A 16,581-nucleotide genomic window follows, 5' to 3' on the forward strand; every position below is an offset into this window, starting at 1 on the left:
GAGCGCTCGCTTCTCTCTCTCCGCTGCAGCGCTCCGGTCACGTCCTCTGACCCGGGGCGCTGCGATCCCGCTGCCAGCCGGGATGCGATTCGCGATGCGGGTAGCGCCCGCTCGCGATGCGCACCCCGGCTCCCCTACCTGACTCGCTCCCCGTCTGTTCTGTCCCGGCGCGCGCGGCCCCGCTCCCTAGGGCGCGCGCGCGCCGGGTCTCTGCGATTTAAAGGGCCACTGCGCCGCTGATTGGCGCAGTGGTTCCAATTAGGGTAATCACCTGTGCACTTCCCTATATTACCTCACTTCCCTTGCACTCCCTTGCCGGATCTTGTTGCCTTAGTGCCAGTGAAAGCGTTCCTTGTGTGTCCCTTGCCTGTGTTTCCAGACCTTCTGCCGTTGCCCCTGACTACGATCCTTGCTGCCTGCCCCGACCTTCTGCTACGTCCGACCTTGCTTCTGCCTACTCCCTTGTACCGCGCCTATCTTCAGCAGCCAGAGAGGTGAGCCGTTGCTAGTGGATACGACCTGGTCACTACCGCCGCAGCAAGACCATCCCGCTTTGCGGCGGGCTCTGGTGAAAACCAGTAGTGGCTTAGAACCGGTCCACTAGCACGGTCCACGCCAATCCCTCTCTGGCACAGAGGATCCACTACCTGCCAGCCGGCATCGTGACAAGGCCCCACCTCTGCGGCATCAGTAACCCATATATTGCCTGTAGGACACAGCCTGGAGTTGGCTGATGCACCAGTACACACCAGGGCTTCACAATCCCCCCTCGAAAAACAACACAATGAGAAATTTTTGTCAAAGATTTCTCATTGGTAGCACCCGCTATCCAAAAATTTGAAATTTCCAGAACCAAGCCCCACCCCTGCGGCATCAGTAACCCATATATTGCCTGCATGACACAGCCTGGAGTTGGCTGATGCACCAGTACACACCCGGGCTTCACAATCCCCCCCCCCCCCCCCTCAAAAAAAACCAACACAATATATGACATTTTTGACAAAGATTTCTCATAGATAGCACCCGCTATCCAAAAATTAGAAATTTCCAGACCCAGGCCCCACCTCTGCGGCATCAGGAACCCATATTTTGCCTGAAGGACACAGCCTGGAGTTGGCTGATGCACCAGTACACACCCGGGCTTCACAATCCCCTCCAAAAAACAACAACATTTTAGAAATTTTTTAAAGAAATACCTTTGTGTAAAAACAAGCGCATATCCAACAGTTCACAAGACTCTATAATGCAGGACAGTGGACCACCCAAAGACATTCTTCTCAAAAATAATAAACCACACAATGTTTGAATTTTTTTTTACAAAAACTAATTCAATGTGTGTGTTACGCCGAGCGCTCCGGGTCCCCGCTCCTCCCCGGAGCGCTCGCAGCGTTCTCTCATTCGCAGCGCCCCGGTCAGACCTGCTGACCGGGGTGCGCTGCGATATTACTCCCAGCCGGGATGCGATTCGCGATGCGGGACGCGCCCGCTCGCGATGCGCATCTCGGCTCCCGTACCTGACCCGTTCCCCGTCTGTGTTGTCCCGGCGCGCGCGGCCCCGCTCCTTAGGGCGCGCGCGCGCCGGGTCTCTGCCATTTAAAGGGCCGCTGCGCCACTGATTGGAGCAGCAGGCCTAATCAGTATTCTCACCTGTGCACTCCCTACTTATACCTCACTTCCCCTGCACTCCCTCGCCGGATCTTGTTGCCATTGTGCCAGTGAAAGCGTTTCCTTGTGTGTTCCTAGCCTGTGTTCCAGACCTCCTGCCGTTGCCCCTGACTACGATCCTTGCTGCCTGCCCTGACCTTCTGCTACGTCCGACCTTGCTCTTGTCTACTCCCTTGTACCGCGCCTATCTTCAGCAGTCAGAGAGGTTGAGCCGTTACTGGTGGATACGACCTGGTTGCTACCGCCGCTGCAAGACCATCCCGCTTTGCGGCGGGCTCTGGTGAATACCAGTAGCAACTTAGAACCGGTCCACTAGCACGGTCCACGCCAATCCCTCTCTGGCACAGAGGATCCACCTCCAGCCAGCCGAATCGTGACAGTGTGTGTAAGCGCATCTGTCTCCAAAAGATCAGATCACCAAAGGACTTTTTTCGCCCAAAATGATAAAGCAGAGTTAATCCCTGTCCGTTTTTTTTTTTTTTTCATTAAAAAATCACACGCAACAAGTGTTCCGTTGTGTAACGATTAGCATTCTGGAAAATTCAATTTTATTACCGATAAAATTATCAGTAAATAAAAAAAAAATCACTACCCAAGAGTGTTTAATTACCCCATACATTACACCAGGAGCAGTCAGGAGTAGGCCTCAGCAGTACCCAAGAGGCTTTAATAACCCCCTACCTTTGCACGATGAATTGCAAGATCGAGCAATACCAGGTGTGTTATGCCCTCATATTTCCGGGGCCGCAGGCGCGCTCCACTGAACGGATTAGCGTGTCTCTATCTTTCATCAACCGGTGCTAGTAACCCGCTACCTCCCGGAAAGGTAAGCTGCCGCGAAGCAGGTGGTGTCCCCCGGGCACTTTTGGCTCCAGAATTTCCACTACTGCCACACCACGCTGACTGCCAACAGTGCTACCACCTTGCTGACTCAAGGGCAACCTGCAACTCTCTTCTCTCGATGATGAACCCCCTTCTCCTGAGATCGAGCAATAACAGGTGTGTTATGCCCTTAGATGTCCGGGGCCGCAGGCGCGCTCCACTGAACGGATAAGGGTATGTCCATCTTTTTTTGTAGCACCCACAATCCAAAAATGTTTAATTCCCAGACCCAGGCCCCACCTCTGCTGCATCAGGAACCCATAGATTGCCTGAAGGACAAAGCCTGGAGTTGGCTGATGCACGAGTACGCACTACAAACCCGTCACCCGGGCTTCACAATCCACCCCAAAAAAACGCAAATTTTTTTGAAATTGTCTGACAAAATACCTTTTTTTTTTTTTTTTTTAAACAAGCGCATATACAGCAGTTCAGAAGACTCTATAATGCAGGACGGTGGACCACCAAAAGACATTCTTCTCAAAAGTAATAAACCACACAATGTTTGAAATTTGGTTAAAAAAATTATTACATGTGTGTAAGCGCATCTGTCTCCAAAAAATCAGATGGCAAAAGGATTCTAATCGCCAAAAATGATTAAACAAAGTTAATCCCTCTCCATCTATTTTTTTTTTTTCATTAAAAAAATCACACGCAACAAGCGTTCCGTTGTGTAACGGTTAGCATTCTGCAAAATTCAATTTTATTACTGATAAAATTACCAGTAAATTTAACAATAACACTACCCAAGAGTGTTTAATTACCCCATACATTGCACCAGGAGCAGTCAGGAGTAGGCCTCAGCACTACCCAAGAGTGTTTAATTACCCCATACATTGCACCAGGAGCAGTCAGGAGTAGGCCTCAGCACTACCCAAGAGTGTTTAATAACCCCATACATTGCACCAGGAGCAGTCAGGACTAGGCCTCAGCAGTACCCAAGAGGCTTTAATAACCCCTTACCTTGCCCGATCAATTGCGAGATCGAGCAATAACAGGTGTGTTATGCCCTCAGATGTCCTGGGCCGCAGGCGCGCTCCACTGAACGGATTAATGTGTCTCTATCTTTCAAGGACAGGTGCGTGTTGCACGCTGAAACCAGTTCGTGATAGGGATCTGGGATTGCAATTATTTAACCTTAAAACGAGGAATTACCAGTAAGTGAGGGTCATAAGCTGGCGTTGATTAAGTCCCTGCCCTTTGTACACACCGCCCGTCGCTATAAGCGATTGGATTAGTTAGTGAGTTGGTTAGTGAGGTCCTCGGATGGGCCCAGGCGGGGTAGGAGAAGGCCCTGGTAGAGCGCCGAGAACTTAACGATCATTGTTGAAATTTACATTAAGCACGTATTTAGCTACTGCTAAACATACAAAAATTTAAGGCCCAAGGCCAGAGGCACCAGGGGGGCAAGTAGTTCCTGAAAGACACAGAATGAGTCTGGAGCATGCATTTGCAGTACCCAAGAGGTTTTCATAACCCCTTACATTTAAAGATCAATGTTTACATTTGCATTAAGCATGTATTTAGCTACTGCTAAACTTCAAAAAATTATAGGCCCAAGGCCTGAGGCACCAGGGAGGCAAGTAGTTTGTGAAAGACACAGAATGAGTCTGGAGCAGTCATTCGCAGTACCCAAGAGGGTTTCATAACCCCTTACATTTAAAGATCAATGTTGACATTTGCATTAAGCATGTATTTAGCTACTGCTAAACTTAAAAAAATTATAGGCCCAAGGCCAGAAGCATCAGTTTTCCCCATATTAGGAGCATAGTTGTCCCCCAGATTAGGCAGCATAGATGTCCCCCAGATTAGGCAGCATGGGTGTCAACCAGATTAGGCAGCATAGATGTCCCCCAGATTAGGCACCATAGATGTCCACTAGATTAGGAGTTTAGTTGTCCCCCAGATTAAGAGCATAGTTGTCCCCCAGATTAGGCATCATAGATGTCCCCCAGATTAGGAGCATACTTGTCCCCCAGAGTAGGCAGCATAGATGTCACCCAGATTAGGAGCATACTTGTCCCCCAGAGTAGGCAGCATAGATGTAACCCAGATTAGGAGCACAGTTGTCCCCCAGAGTAGGCAGCATAGATGTCCCCCAGATTAGGAGCATAGATGTCCCCCAGATTAGGAGCATAGTTGTCCCCCAGATTAGGCAGCATAGATGTCACCCAGATTAGGCAGCATAGATGTCCCCCAGATTAGGAGCATAGTTGTCCCCCAGATTAGGCAGCATAGATGTCACCCAGATTAGGCAGCATGGATGTCCCCCAGATTAGGAGCATACTTGTCCCTCAGAGTAGGCAGCATAGATGTCCCCCAGATTAGGAGCATACTTGTCCCCCAGATTAGGCAGCATAGATGTCCCCCAGATTAGGATCATAGTTGTCCCCCAGATTAGGCAGCATAGATGTCACCCAGATTAGGCAGCATAGATGTCCCCCAGATTAGAAGCATAGTTGTCCACCAGATTAGGCAGCATAGATGTCACCCAGATTAGGCAGCATAGATGTCCCCCAGATTAGGAGTATAGTTGTCCCCCAGATTAGGAGCCTACTTGTCCCCCAGAGTAGGCAGCATAGATGTCCCCCAGATAAGGAGCATACTTGTCCCCCAGATTAGGCAGCATAGATGCCCCCCAGATTAGGAGCATACTTGTCCCCCAGATTAGGCAGCATAGATGTCCCCCAGATTAGGCAGCATAGATGACACCCAGATTAGGCAGCATAGATGTCCCCCAGATTAGGCAGCATAGATGTCCTCCAGATTAGGAGCATACTTGTCCCCCAGATTAGGAGCATAGTTGTCCCCCAGATTAGGCAGCATAGATGTCCCCCAGATTAGGAGCATACTTGTCCCCCAGAGTAGGCAGCATAGATGTCCCCCAGATTAGGAGCATACTTGTCCCCCAGATTAGGAGCATAGATGTCCCCCAGATTAGGAGCATAGATGTCCCCCAGATTAGGCAGCATAGATGTCACCCAGATTAGGCAGCATAGATGTCCCCCAGATTAGGAGCATAGTTGTCCCCCAGATTAGGCAGCATAGATGTCACCCAGATTAGGCAGCATAGATGTCACCCAGATTAGGCAGCATAGATGTCCCCCAGATTAGGAGCATACTTGTCCCCCAGAGTAGGTAGCATAGATGTCCCCCAGATTAGGCAGCATAGATGTCCCCCAGATTAGGAGCATAGTTGTCCCTCAGATTAGGCAGCATAGATGTCACCCAGATTAGGCAGCATAGATGTCCCCCAAATTAGGCAGCATAGATGTCCCCCAGATTAGGCAGCATAGATGTCACCCAGATTAGGCAGCATAGATGTCCCCCTGATTAGGAGCATACTTGTCCCCCAGAGTAGGCAGCATAGATGTCCCCCTGATTAGGAGCATAGTTGTCCCCCAGATTAGGCATCATAGATGTCCACCAGATTAGGAGCATAGTTGTCCCCCATATTAGGAGCATAGTTGTCCCCCAGATTAGGAGCATAGTTGTCCCCCAGATTACGCAGCATAGATGTCCCCCAGATTAGGCAGCATAGATGTCCCCCAGATTAGGCAGCATAGATGTCACCCAGATTAGGCAGCATAGATGTGCCTCAGATTAGGAGCATACTTGTCCCCCAGAGTAGGCAGCATAGATGTCCCCCAGATTAGGAGCATACTTGTCCCCCAGAGTAGGCAGCATAGATGTCACCCAGATTAGGAGCATACTTGTCCCCCAGAGTAGGAGCATAGTTGTCCCCCAGATTAGGAGCATAGTTGTCCCCCAGATTAGGCAGCATAGATGTCACCCAGATTAGGCAGCATAGATGTCCCCCAGATTAGGCAGCATAGATGTCACCCAGATTAGGCAGCATAGATGTCCCCCAGATTAGGAGCATACTTGTCCCCCAGATTAGGCAGCATAGATGTCCCCCAGATTAGGAGCATAGTTGTCACCCAGATTAGGCAGCATAGATGTCACCCAGATTAGGCAGCATAGATGTCCCCCAGATTAGGAGCATACTTGTCCCCCAGAGTAAGCAGCATAGATGTCCCCCATATTAGGAGCATAGTAGTCCCCCAGATTAGGCAGCATAGATGTCACCCAGATTAGGCAGCATAGATGTCCCCCAGATTAGGAGCATAGTTGTTCCCCAGATTAGGCAGCATAGATGTCACCCAGATTAGGCATCATAGATGTCCCCCAGATTAGGCAGCATAGATGTCACCCAGATTAGGCAGCATAGTTGTCCCCCAGATTAGGCAGCATAGTTGTCCCCCAGATTAGGCAGCATAGATGTCACCCAGATTAGGCAGCATAGATGTCCCCCAGATCAGGAGAATACTTGTCACCCAGGGTAGGCAGCATAGATGTCCCCCAAATTAGGAGCATACTTGTCCCCCAGATTAGGCATCATAGATGTCCACCAGATTAGGAGCATAGTTGTCCCCCAGATTAGGAGCATACTTGTCCCCCAGATAAAGTGCATAGTTGTCCCCCAGATTAGGCAGCATAGATGTCCCCCAAATTAGGCAGCATAGATGTCCCCCAGATTAGGAGCATAGTTGTCCCCCAGATTAGGCAGCATAGATGTCACCCAGATTAGGCAGCATAGATGTCCCCCAGATTAGAAGCATACTTGTCCCCCAGATTAGGCAGCATAGATGTCCCCCAGATTAGGCAGCATAGTTGTCCCCCAATCAGCGCGGGCCAGTCAGAGCCAATCAAAGGGCCGTATGTGTCAAGCGGGCCGTACAATCCCCAGGTCTGCCCCAGAGGGTTTCATAACCAACCACAATAGAGAAAACTTTGTTGTAGGAGCATTGGTCAATCTACTCAGACCCATCTGGCATTGGTGGCTGGAAATCCTGGCTGATCCATCCCTGATTCATCTTGACAAACGTCAGTCTCTCCACATTTTTAGTGGACAGACGAGTTCGCCTTGGGGTGACTATGGCCCCGGCCGCACTAAACACCCGCTTTGATGGCACACTACTGGCCGGGCAGGACAGCTTTTCCAGGGCAAACTCCGCTAGTTGCGGCCATAAATCGAGTTTGGCTGCCCAGAAGTCCAGCGGATCTTTAATGGTTGTTGGCAGGGTCATGTCGAGGTAAGCCACCACCTGCTGGTTCAGGTCCTGCTCCATGTCTACCTGCTGCTGATGAGTAGCTTCACTATGCGGCTGAAGGAAGCTACTCATCATCGACTGTAGACTCAGGTAGCTGCTGATTGAGCCGTTACTGCTCCTGCCACCCCTCCCCTCCCCTCCCCAGCACCCCTCCCCTCCCCAGCAGCCGTGGCAGTGGAAGTTCAGCGCAGAGGGCCCCCCGGGTCAGACCTGCGAGTGGATGGACCATGTGGCCGATAGGCATCGGACAACCGACTACGTAGAAGCTCCCTGAAGTAGGTCAGTTTGTCCTCCCTCTCAGTGGGTGTAAAAAAGGCCCCCATTCTGGGCCGGTAGCGAGGATCTAATAAAGTGGAGATCCAGAAGTCATCGCGCTGACGAATTTTGACAATTCGGGGGTCACTACGCAAGCAACTCAGCATGCATCATGCCATTTGTGACAGTGACTTGCTGGGACTACCTGCCTCCATCTCCACTGCATACTGCCACGGTGTGTCTGGGTCCTCTGTCTCGCCTCCCTCGTAATAACCCTTCAGCTCCTCTGGCTGCTCCTGCTCTTCCTCTCCTGTCCAATGACCAGAAACACCGGCCATCTCATCCACCGTAAACTGTGCTCTGCTCTGCCCCTCATCATTCTCCTCCAGTTCATCCCCCACAGGACTCATGTAGCCTTCTGATGTAGGCGCAGCATCTCCATTGCCGTGACCAGCCATGTTTTCAGTCATTTTTTGGAGTAAATGTAGGAGTGAAATTATGTTGTTTATGGCGTAATTCGAGCGACTAACAAAAAATGTGGCTTCCTCAAAGGACCTCAGCAAACGGCAGGTGTCACGTATGAGCTGCAACTCATTCCCATTGAAGTTACAAAGGGGAGTACTCCTATCTGCTTGTATCATCAAAAAATCTGTGATGGCTTTTCTTTGTTCGTATAGTCTGTCCAACATATGGAGGGTGGAATTCCAACGTGTGGCAACGTCACAAATGAGACTATGTTGTGGGATACCGTTCTGATGCTGCAGCTCAAGCAAAGTGTGCTTGGCGGTGTACGAGTGGCTGAAGTGCATGCACAGTTTCCTTGCCATTGTCAGGGCGTCTTGCAAATGGGGTGAAGACTTGATGAACTTCTTGACAACCAGATTCAACACGTGTGCCATGCAGGGCGAATGGTTCACACTTCCTTGTCGCAGCCACAATGTTCTTCCCATTGTCGGTCACCATGGTTCCCATTTCCAGATTTCGTGGAGTAAGCCATACTCGGATTTCTTCCCTAATGAACTTTAGCAGTTCCTCCCCTGTGTGACTCCGTTCGCCAAGGCAAACCATGTGAAGGACGGCTTAACACCGCTGTGCCCTACACACGTGGTACGATGAAGGGCCACCCAGATTTGGACGTGCAGTGGAGGACGAGGACATGGGGGAGGAGGAGGAGGAGGCGCACACTGTAAAAGGACCAACTGCCTGGGAGCCAGAGCGTGGAGGAGGAAGGGGTGTGACCTGTCCAAGTTGCTGTTGTGGCTGTGCAGGAACAACATTTACCCAGTGAGCTGTAAAAGACATGTATTGTCCCTGCCCGTAGTTACAGCTCCACACGTCGGTGCTGCCGTGCACTTTTGAACACACCGACAGGCTCAAGGACTGGCCCACCTTCTCTTGTACAAACTTATGCAGGGATGGTACTGCCTTCTTCACAAAGAAATGACGGCTTGGGACTCTCCACCTCGGCTCGGCACAAGCCATCAATTCTCTGAAAGCTGCAGAGTCCACCAGTTGGAAAGGGAGGGACTGCAACACCAGCAACTTGGACAGGAGCACATTCAACTTCTGCGCCGTTGGATGAGTGGGCGCATACTGTTGTCTCTTGGACATGGCTTCGCCGATAGATTGTTGGTGGAATGGCTGACTACGACCGGAAGAAGCAGGAGCGACAGAAGGAGGGTTTGACACAATGCTCTCTTCGGCTGAGGTGGTGGAGCCTTGGCTGGATGACGGAGGGAGCGGATGGCCACTGGGTGATGCGGCAGGCTGGACCACTACTTCGGAGCCACAGTTATCCCAGGCCGCTTTATGGTGGAGAATCATGTGTTGACGCAGGGCCGTGGTGGCGAGATTGGGACCCTGGCCACGCTTCACTTTCTGCCCACAGATTTTGCATGTAACTTCTCTAAGGTCCTCCGGATTCTTTATGAAGAACAACCACACCGCAGAGTAGCTGATTTTCCCACCCGTAGTTCGCACTATTTCACTGCTATTGGCGCCGTCTCCAGGAACCCCTGTTCCACTACCTCCCTGAATGGTAGCTTGCCGCGAAGCAGTCCCCCTGGCACGTTTGGCTCCTGAATTTCCACTACTGTCACCACCACGCTGATTGCCAACCGTGCTACCGCCTTGCTGCCTCATAGACAAAGAGCAAATCTCTTCTCCTGATGATGATGAAGCCCCGGCTTCTGCACCCGGCTCCCAATTGCGATCGGCTTCATCATCATCAAAACATGTGTGCACGTCACTGATGTTCCTTCTCGTGTTCCACAACAGTGTCTGCCTCAGGACCCTGAACAATTGAAACACCGCCTCCCACATCACTCTCCGCATCAATACTTGCCCGCCTTGCGGAGCAAGGGACGCATGTCTCCTCACATTCTTGGCTGCCCATTAGCTGCTGACTGTCCTCTATTACATCGTCCTCACTAAATAGTGGAGCTGAACCCAAAGCATGAGATACTTCTTTGGGAGATGGAACAGCATAGGACAAAGGCACTAAAGTCCACACAATTGTGACTTATTTCTGAACAGCAGCAGGACCCAACAGTGCAGCACCACAAAAAAAATTACAGGGACTGCTCCCGGGCCATGCCAACTGAGGGTTGCGTCTGAGGAACCCACCGACTCTTGACTGGGGTTGTCAGATGTCGCTTATGATGATCGGGATGAGTGTGCAAACCAATTGACGAGGAGAGATGGGTTGACGGCACGACCGCTGGGTGTTAACGGGAGTGTTACGCCGAGCGCTCCGGGTCCCCGCTCCTCCCCGGAGCGCTCGCTTCTCTCTCGCTACCGCAGCGCTCCGGGCAGCTCCACTGACCCGGTGCGCTGCGATACCGTCTCCAGCCGGGATGCGATTCGCGATGCGGGTAGCGCCCGCTCGCGATGCGCATCCCGGCTCCCGTACCTGACTCGCTCTCCGTCTGTCCTGTCCCGGCGCGCGCGGCCCCGCTCCCTAGGGCGCGCGCGCGCCGGGTCTCTGCGATTTAAAGGGCCACTGCGCCGCTGATTGGCGCAGTGGTTCCAATTAGTGTGTTCACCTGTGCACTCCCTATTTATACCTCACTTCCCCTTCACTCCCTCGCCGAATCTTGTTGCCATTGTGCCAGTGAAAGCGTTTCCTTGTGTGTTCCTAGCCTGTGTTCCAGACCTCCTGCCGTTGCCCCTGACTACGATTCTTGCTGCCTGCCCCGACCTTCTGCTACGTCCGACCTTGCTTCTGTCTACTCCCTTGTACCGCGCCTATCTTCAGCAGTCAGAGAGGTTGAGCCGTTGCTAGTGGATACGACCTGGTCACTACCGCCGCAGCAAGACCATCCCGCTTTGCGGCGGGCTCTGGTGAAAACCAGTAGTGACTTAGAACCGATCCACTAGCACGGTCCACGCCAATCCCTCTCTGGCACAGAGGATCCACTACCTGCCAGCCGGCATCGTGACAGTAGATCCGGCCATGGATCCCGCTGAAGTTCCTCTGCCAGTTGTCGCCGACCTCACCACGGTGGTCGCCCAGCAGTCACAACAGATAGCGCAACAAGGCCAACAGCTGTCTCAACTGACCGTGATGCTACAGCAGCTACTACCACAGCTTCAGCAATCATCTCCTCCGCCAGCTCCTGCACCTCCTCCGCAGCGAGGGGCCGCTTCTGGTCTACGACTATCCTTGCCGGATAAATTTGATGGGGACTCTAAATTCTGCCGTGGCTTTCTTTCCCAATGTTCCCTGCACTTGGAGATGATGTCGGACCAGTTCCCTACTGAAAGGTCTAAGGTGGCTTTCGTAGTCAGCCTTCTGTCTGGAAAAGCTCTGTCATGGGCCACACCGCTCTGGGACCGCAATGACCCCGTCACTGCCTCTATACACTCCTTCTTCTCAGAAATTCGAAGTGTCTTTGAGGAACCTGCCCGAGCCTCTTCTGCTGAGACTGCCCTGTTGAACCTGGTCCAGGGTAATTCTTCCGTTGGCGAGTACGCCGTACAATTCCGTACTCTTGCTTCAGAATTATCCTGGAATAATGAGGCCCTCTGCGCGACCTTTAAAAAAGGCCTATCCAGCAACATTAAAGATGTTCTGGCCGCACGAGAAATCCCTGCTAACCTACATGAACTCATCCATCTTGCCACTCGCATTGACATGCGTTTTTCCGAAAGGCGTCAGGAGCTCCGCCAGGATATGGACTTTGTTCGCACAAGACGTTTTTTCTCCCCGGCTCCTCTCTCCTCTGGTCCCCTGCAATCCGTTTCTGTGCCTCCCGCCGTGGAGGCTATGCAGGTCGACCGGTCTCGCCTGACACCTCAAGAGAGGACACGACGCCGCATGGAGAATCTCTGTCTGTACTGTGCCAGTACCGAACACTTCCTGAAGGATTGTCCTATCCGTCCTCCCCGCCTGGAAAGACGTACGCTGACTCCGCACAAAGGTGAGACAGTCCTTGATGTCTACTCTGCTTCTCCACGTCTTACTGTGCCTGTGCGGATATCTGCCTCTGCCTTCTCCTTCTCTACTATGGCCTTCTTGGATTCCGGATCTGCAGGAAATTTTATTTTGGCCTCTCTCGTCAACAGGTTCAACATCCCAGTGACCAGTCTCGCCAGACCCCTCTACATCAATTGTGTAAACAATGAAAGATTGGATTGTACCATACGTTTCCGCACGGAGCCCCTTCTAATGTGCATCGGACCTCATCACGAGAAGATTGAATTTTTGGTCCTCCCCAATTGCACTTCCGAAATCCTCCTTGGACTACCCTGGCTTCAACTCCATTCCCCAACCCTGGATTGGTCCACTGGGGAGATCAAGAGTTGGGGGCCCTCTTGTTTCAAGGACTGCCTAAAACCGGTTCCCAGTACCCCTTGCCGTGACTCTGTGGTTCCCCCTGTAACCGGTCTCCCTAAGGCCTATATGGACTTTGCGGATGTTTTTTGCAAAAAACAAGCTGAGACTCTACCTCCTCACAGGCCTTATGATTGTCCTATTGACCTCCTCCCGGGCACTACTCCACCCCGGGGCAGAATCTATCCTCTGTCCGCCCCAGAGACTCTTGCTATGTCGGAGTACATCCAGGAAAATTTAAAAAAAGGCTTTATCCGTAAATCCTCCTCTCCTGCCGGAGCCGGATTTTTCTTTGTGTCCAAAAAAGATGGCTCTCTACGCCCTTGCATTGACTACCGCGGTCTTAATAAAATCACGATAAAGAACCGCTACCCTCTACCCCTCATCTCTGAACTCTTTGATCGCCTCCAAGGTGCCCACATCTTTACCAAACTGGACTTAAGAGGTGCTTATAATCTCATCCGCATCAGAGAGGGGGATGAATGGAAAACGGCATTTAACACTAGAGATGGACACTTTGAGTATCTGGTCATGCCCTTTGGCCTGTGCAACGCCCCTGCCGTCTTCCAAGACTTTGTTAATGAAATTTTTCGTGATCTCTTATACTCCTGTGTTGTTGTATATCTGGACGATATCCTGATTTTTTCTGCCAATCTAGAAGAACACCGCCAGCATGTCCGTATGGTTCTTCAGAGACTTCGTGACAATCAACTTTATGCCAAGATAGAGAAATGTCTGTTTGAATGCCAATCTCTTCCTTTCCTAGGATACTTGGTCTCTGGCCAGGGACTACAAATGGATCCAGACAAACTCTCTGCCGTCTTAGATTGGCCACGCCCCTCCGGACTCCGTGCTATCCAACGTTTTTTGGGGTTCGCCAATTATTACAGGCAATTTATTCCACATTTTTCTACCGTTGTGGCCCCTATCGTGGCTTTAACCAAAAAAAATGCCAATCCCAAGTCTTGGCCTCCTCAAGCGGAAGACGCCTTTAAACGGCTCAAGTCTGCCTTTTCTTCGGCTCCCGTGCTCTCCAGACCTGACCCATCTAAACCCTTCCTATTGGAGGTTGATGCCTCCTCTGTAGGAGCTGGAGCGGTCCTTCTACAAAAAAATTCTTCCGGGCATGCTGTTACTTGTGGTTTTTTTTCTAGGACCTTCTCTCCGGCGGAGAGGAACTACTCCATCGGGGATCGAGAGCTTCTAGCCATTAAATTAGCACTTGAGGAATGGAGGCATCTGCTGGAGGGATCAAGATTTCCTGTTATTATTTACACCGATCACAAGAACCTCTCCTATCTCCAGTCTGCCCAATGGCTGAATCCTCGCCAGGCCAGGTGGTCTCTGTTCTTTGCCCGATTTAATTTTGAAATTCACTTTCGGCCTGCCGATAAGAACATTAGGGCCGATGCTCTCTCTCGTTCCTCGGATGCCTCGGAAGTCGAACTCTCTCCGCAACACATCATTCCTCCTGACTGCCTGATCTCCACTTCTCCAGCCTCCATCAGGCAAACTCCTCCAGGAAAGACCTTCGTCTCTCCACGCCAACGCCTCGGAATCCTCAAATGGGGTCACTCCTCCCATCTCGCAGGTCATACAGGCATCAAGAAATCTGTGCAACTCATCTCTCGCTTCTATTGGTGGCCGACTCTGGAGACGGATGTCGTGGACTTTGTGCGAGCCTGCACTGTCTGTGCTCGGGATAAGACTCCTCGCCAGAAGCCCGCTGGTTTTCTTCATCCTCTGCCTGTCCCCGAACAGCCTTGGTCTCTGATTGGTATGGATTTTATTACAGACCTACCCCCATCCCGTGGCAACACTGTTGTTTGGGTGGTCGTTGATCGATTCTCCAAGATGGCACATTTCATCCCTCTTCCTGGTCTTCCTTCAGCGCCTCAGTTGGCTAAACAATTTTTTGTACACATTTTTCGTCTTCACGGGTTGCCCACACAAATAGTCTCGGATAGAGGCGTCCAATTCGTGTCAAAATTCTGGAGGGCTCTCTGTAAACAACTCAAGATTAAATTAAACTTTTCTTCTGCATATCATCCTCAATCCAATGGACAAGTAGAAAGAATTAACCAGGTCTTGGATGATTATTTACGACATTTTGTTTCCTCCCGCCAGGATGATTGGGCAGATCTTCTACCATGGGCCGAATTCTCGTATAACTTTAGAGTCTCTGAATCTTCCTCCAAATCCCCATTTTTCGTGGTGTACGGCCGTCACCCTCTTCCCCCCCTCCCTACTCCCTTGCCCTCTGGTTTGCCCGCGGTAGATGAAGTGACTCGTGATCTTTCCACCATATGGAAAGAGACCCAAGTTTCTCTTTTACAGGCTTCATCTCGCATGAAAAAGTTTGCCGATAAGAAAAGAAGAGCTCCCCCCATTTTTGCTCCCGGAGACAAGGTATGGCTCTCCGCTAAATATGTCCGCTTTCGTGTCCCCAGTTACAAACTGGGTCCACGCTATCTTGGTCCCTTCAAAGTCTTGTGCCAAATTAATCCTGTCTCTTACAAACTTCTTCTTCCTCCTTCTCTCCGTATTCCTAATGCCTTTCATGTCTCTCTTCTTAAACCACTCATCATCAACCGTTTCTCTCCCAAATTAGTTTCTCCCACTCCTGTCTCCGGTTCTTCTGACGTCTTCTCAGTGAAAGAGATACTGGCCTCCAAGACGGTCAGAGGAAAAAAGTTCTTTTTGGTGGATTGGGAGGGCTGTGGACCTGAAGAGAGATCCTGGGAACCTGAGGACAACATCCTAGACAAAAGTCTGCTCCTCAGGTTCTCAGGCTCTAAGAAGAGGGGGAGACCCAAGGGGGGGGTACTGTTACGCCGAGCGCTCCGGGTCCCCGCTCCTCCCCGGAGCGCTCGCTTCTCTCTCGCTACCGCAGCGCTCCGGGCAGCTCCACTGACCCGGTGCGCTGCGATACCGTCTCCAGCCGGGATGCGATTCGCGATGCGGGTAGCGCCCGCTCGCGATGCGCATCCCGGCTCCCGTACCTGACTCGCTCTCCGTCTGTCCTGTCCCGGCGCGCGCGGCCCCGCTCCCTAGGGCGCGCGCGCGCCGGGTCTCTGCGATTTAAAGGGCCACTGCGCCGCTGATTGGCGCAGTGGTTCCAATTAGTGTGTTCACCTGTGCACTCCCTATTTATACCTCACTTCCCCTTCACTCCCTCGCCGGATCTTGTTGCCATTGTGCCAGTGAAAGCGTTTCCTTGTGTGTTCCTAGCCTGTGTTCCAGACCTCCTGCCGTTGCCCCTGACTACGATTCTTGCTGCCTGCCCCGACCTTCTGCTACGTCCGACCTTGCTTCTGTCTACTCCCTTGTACCGCGCCTATCTTCAGCAGTCAGAGAGGTTGAGCCGTTGCTAGTGGATACGACCTGGTCACTACCGCCGCAGCAAGACCATCCCGCTTTGCGGCGGGCTCTGGTGAAAACCAGTAGTGACTTAGAACCGATCCACTAGCACGGTCCACGCCAATCCCTCTCTGGCACAGAGGATCCACTACCTGCCAGCCGGCATCGTGACAGGGAGCTCAGGCCTATTGCTGCGACTCCTGCTGCCACTCGCCCCAAGTCTGCTGCCAACTCTGCCTGACGTATGTAGGCCTCTGCCCCTTCTCTGTGCACGTCCTGGCACTTCCCTGCCTGACATACTAAGTGCGTTTATGAGGGTATAGAACAGCAGCAGGCGATTACTTACGGCAGTCCTTTCAAAGTATATAGGCCCTAGACAGAATAACAGTTACTAAATAGTACACTCCTTTGCTGTATGTATGCCCTTTGCAATGATGAGCGCACTGTTAAGCGTATTTATATGCAGAAAAAAAC

Source organism: Hyla sarda, chromosome 5 (assembly GCF_029499605.1).
Source record: "Hyla sarda isolate aHylSar1 chromosome 5, aHylSar1.hap1, whole genome shotgun sequence".
Taxonomy (NCBI): domain Eukaryota; kingdom Metazoa; phylum Chordata; class Amphibia; order Anura; family Hylidae; genus Hyla; species Hyla sarda.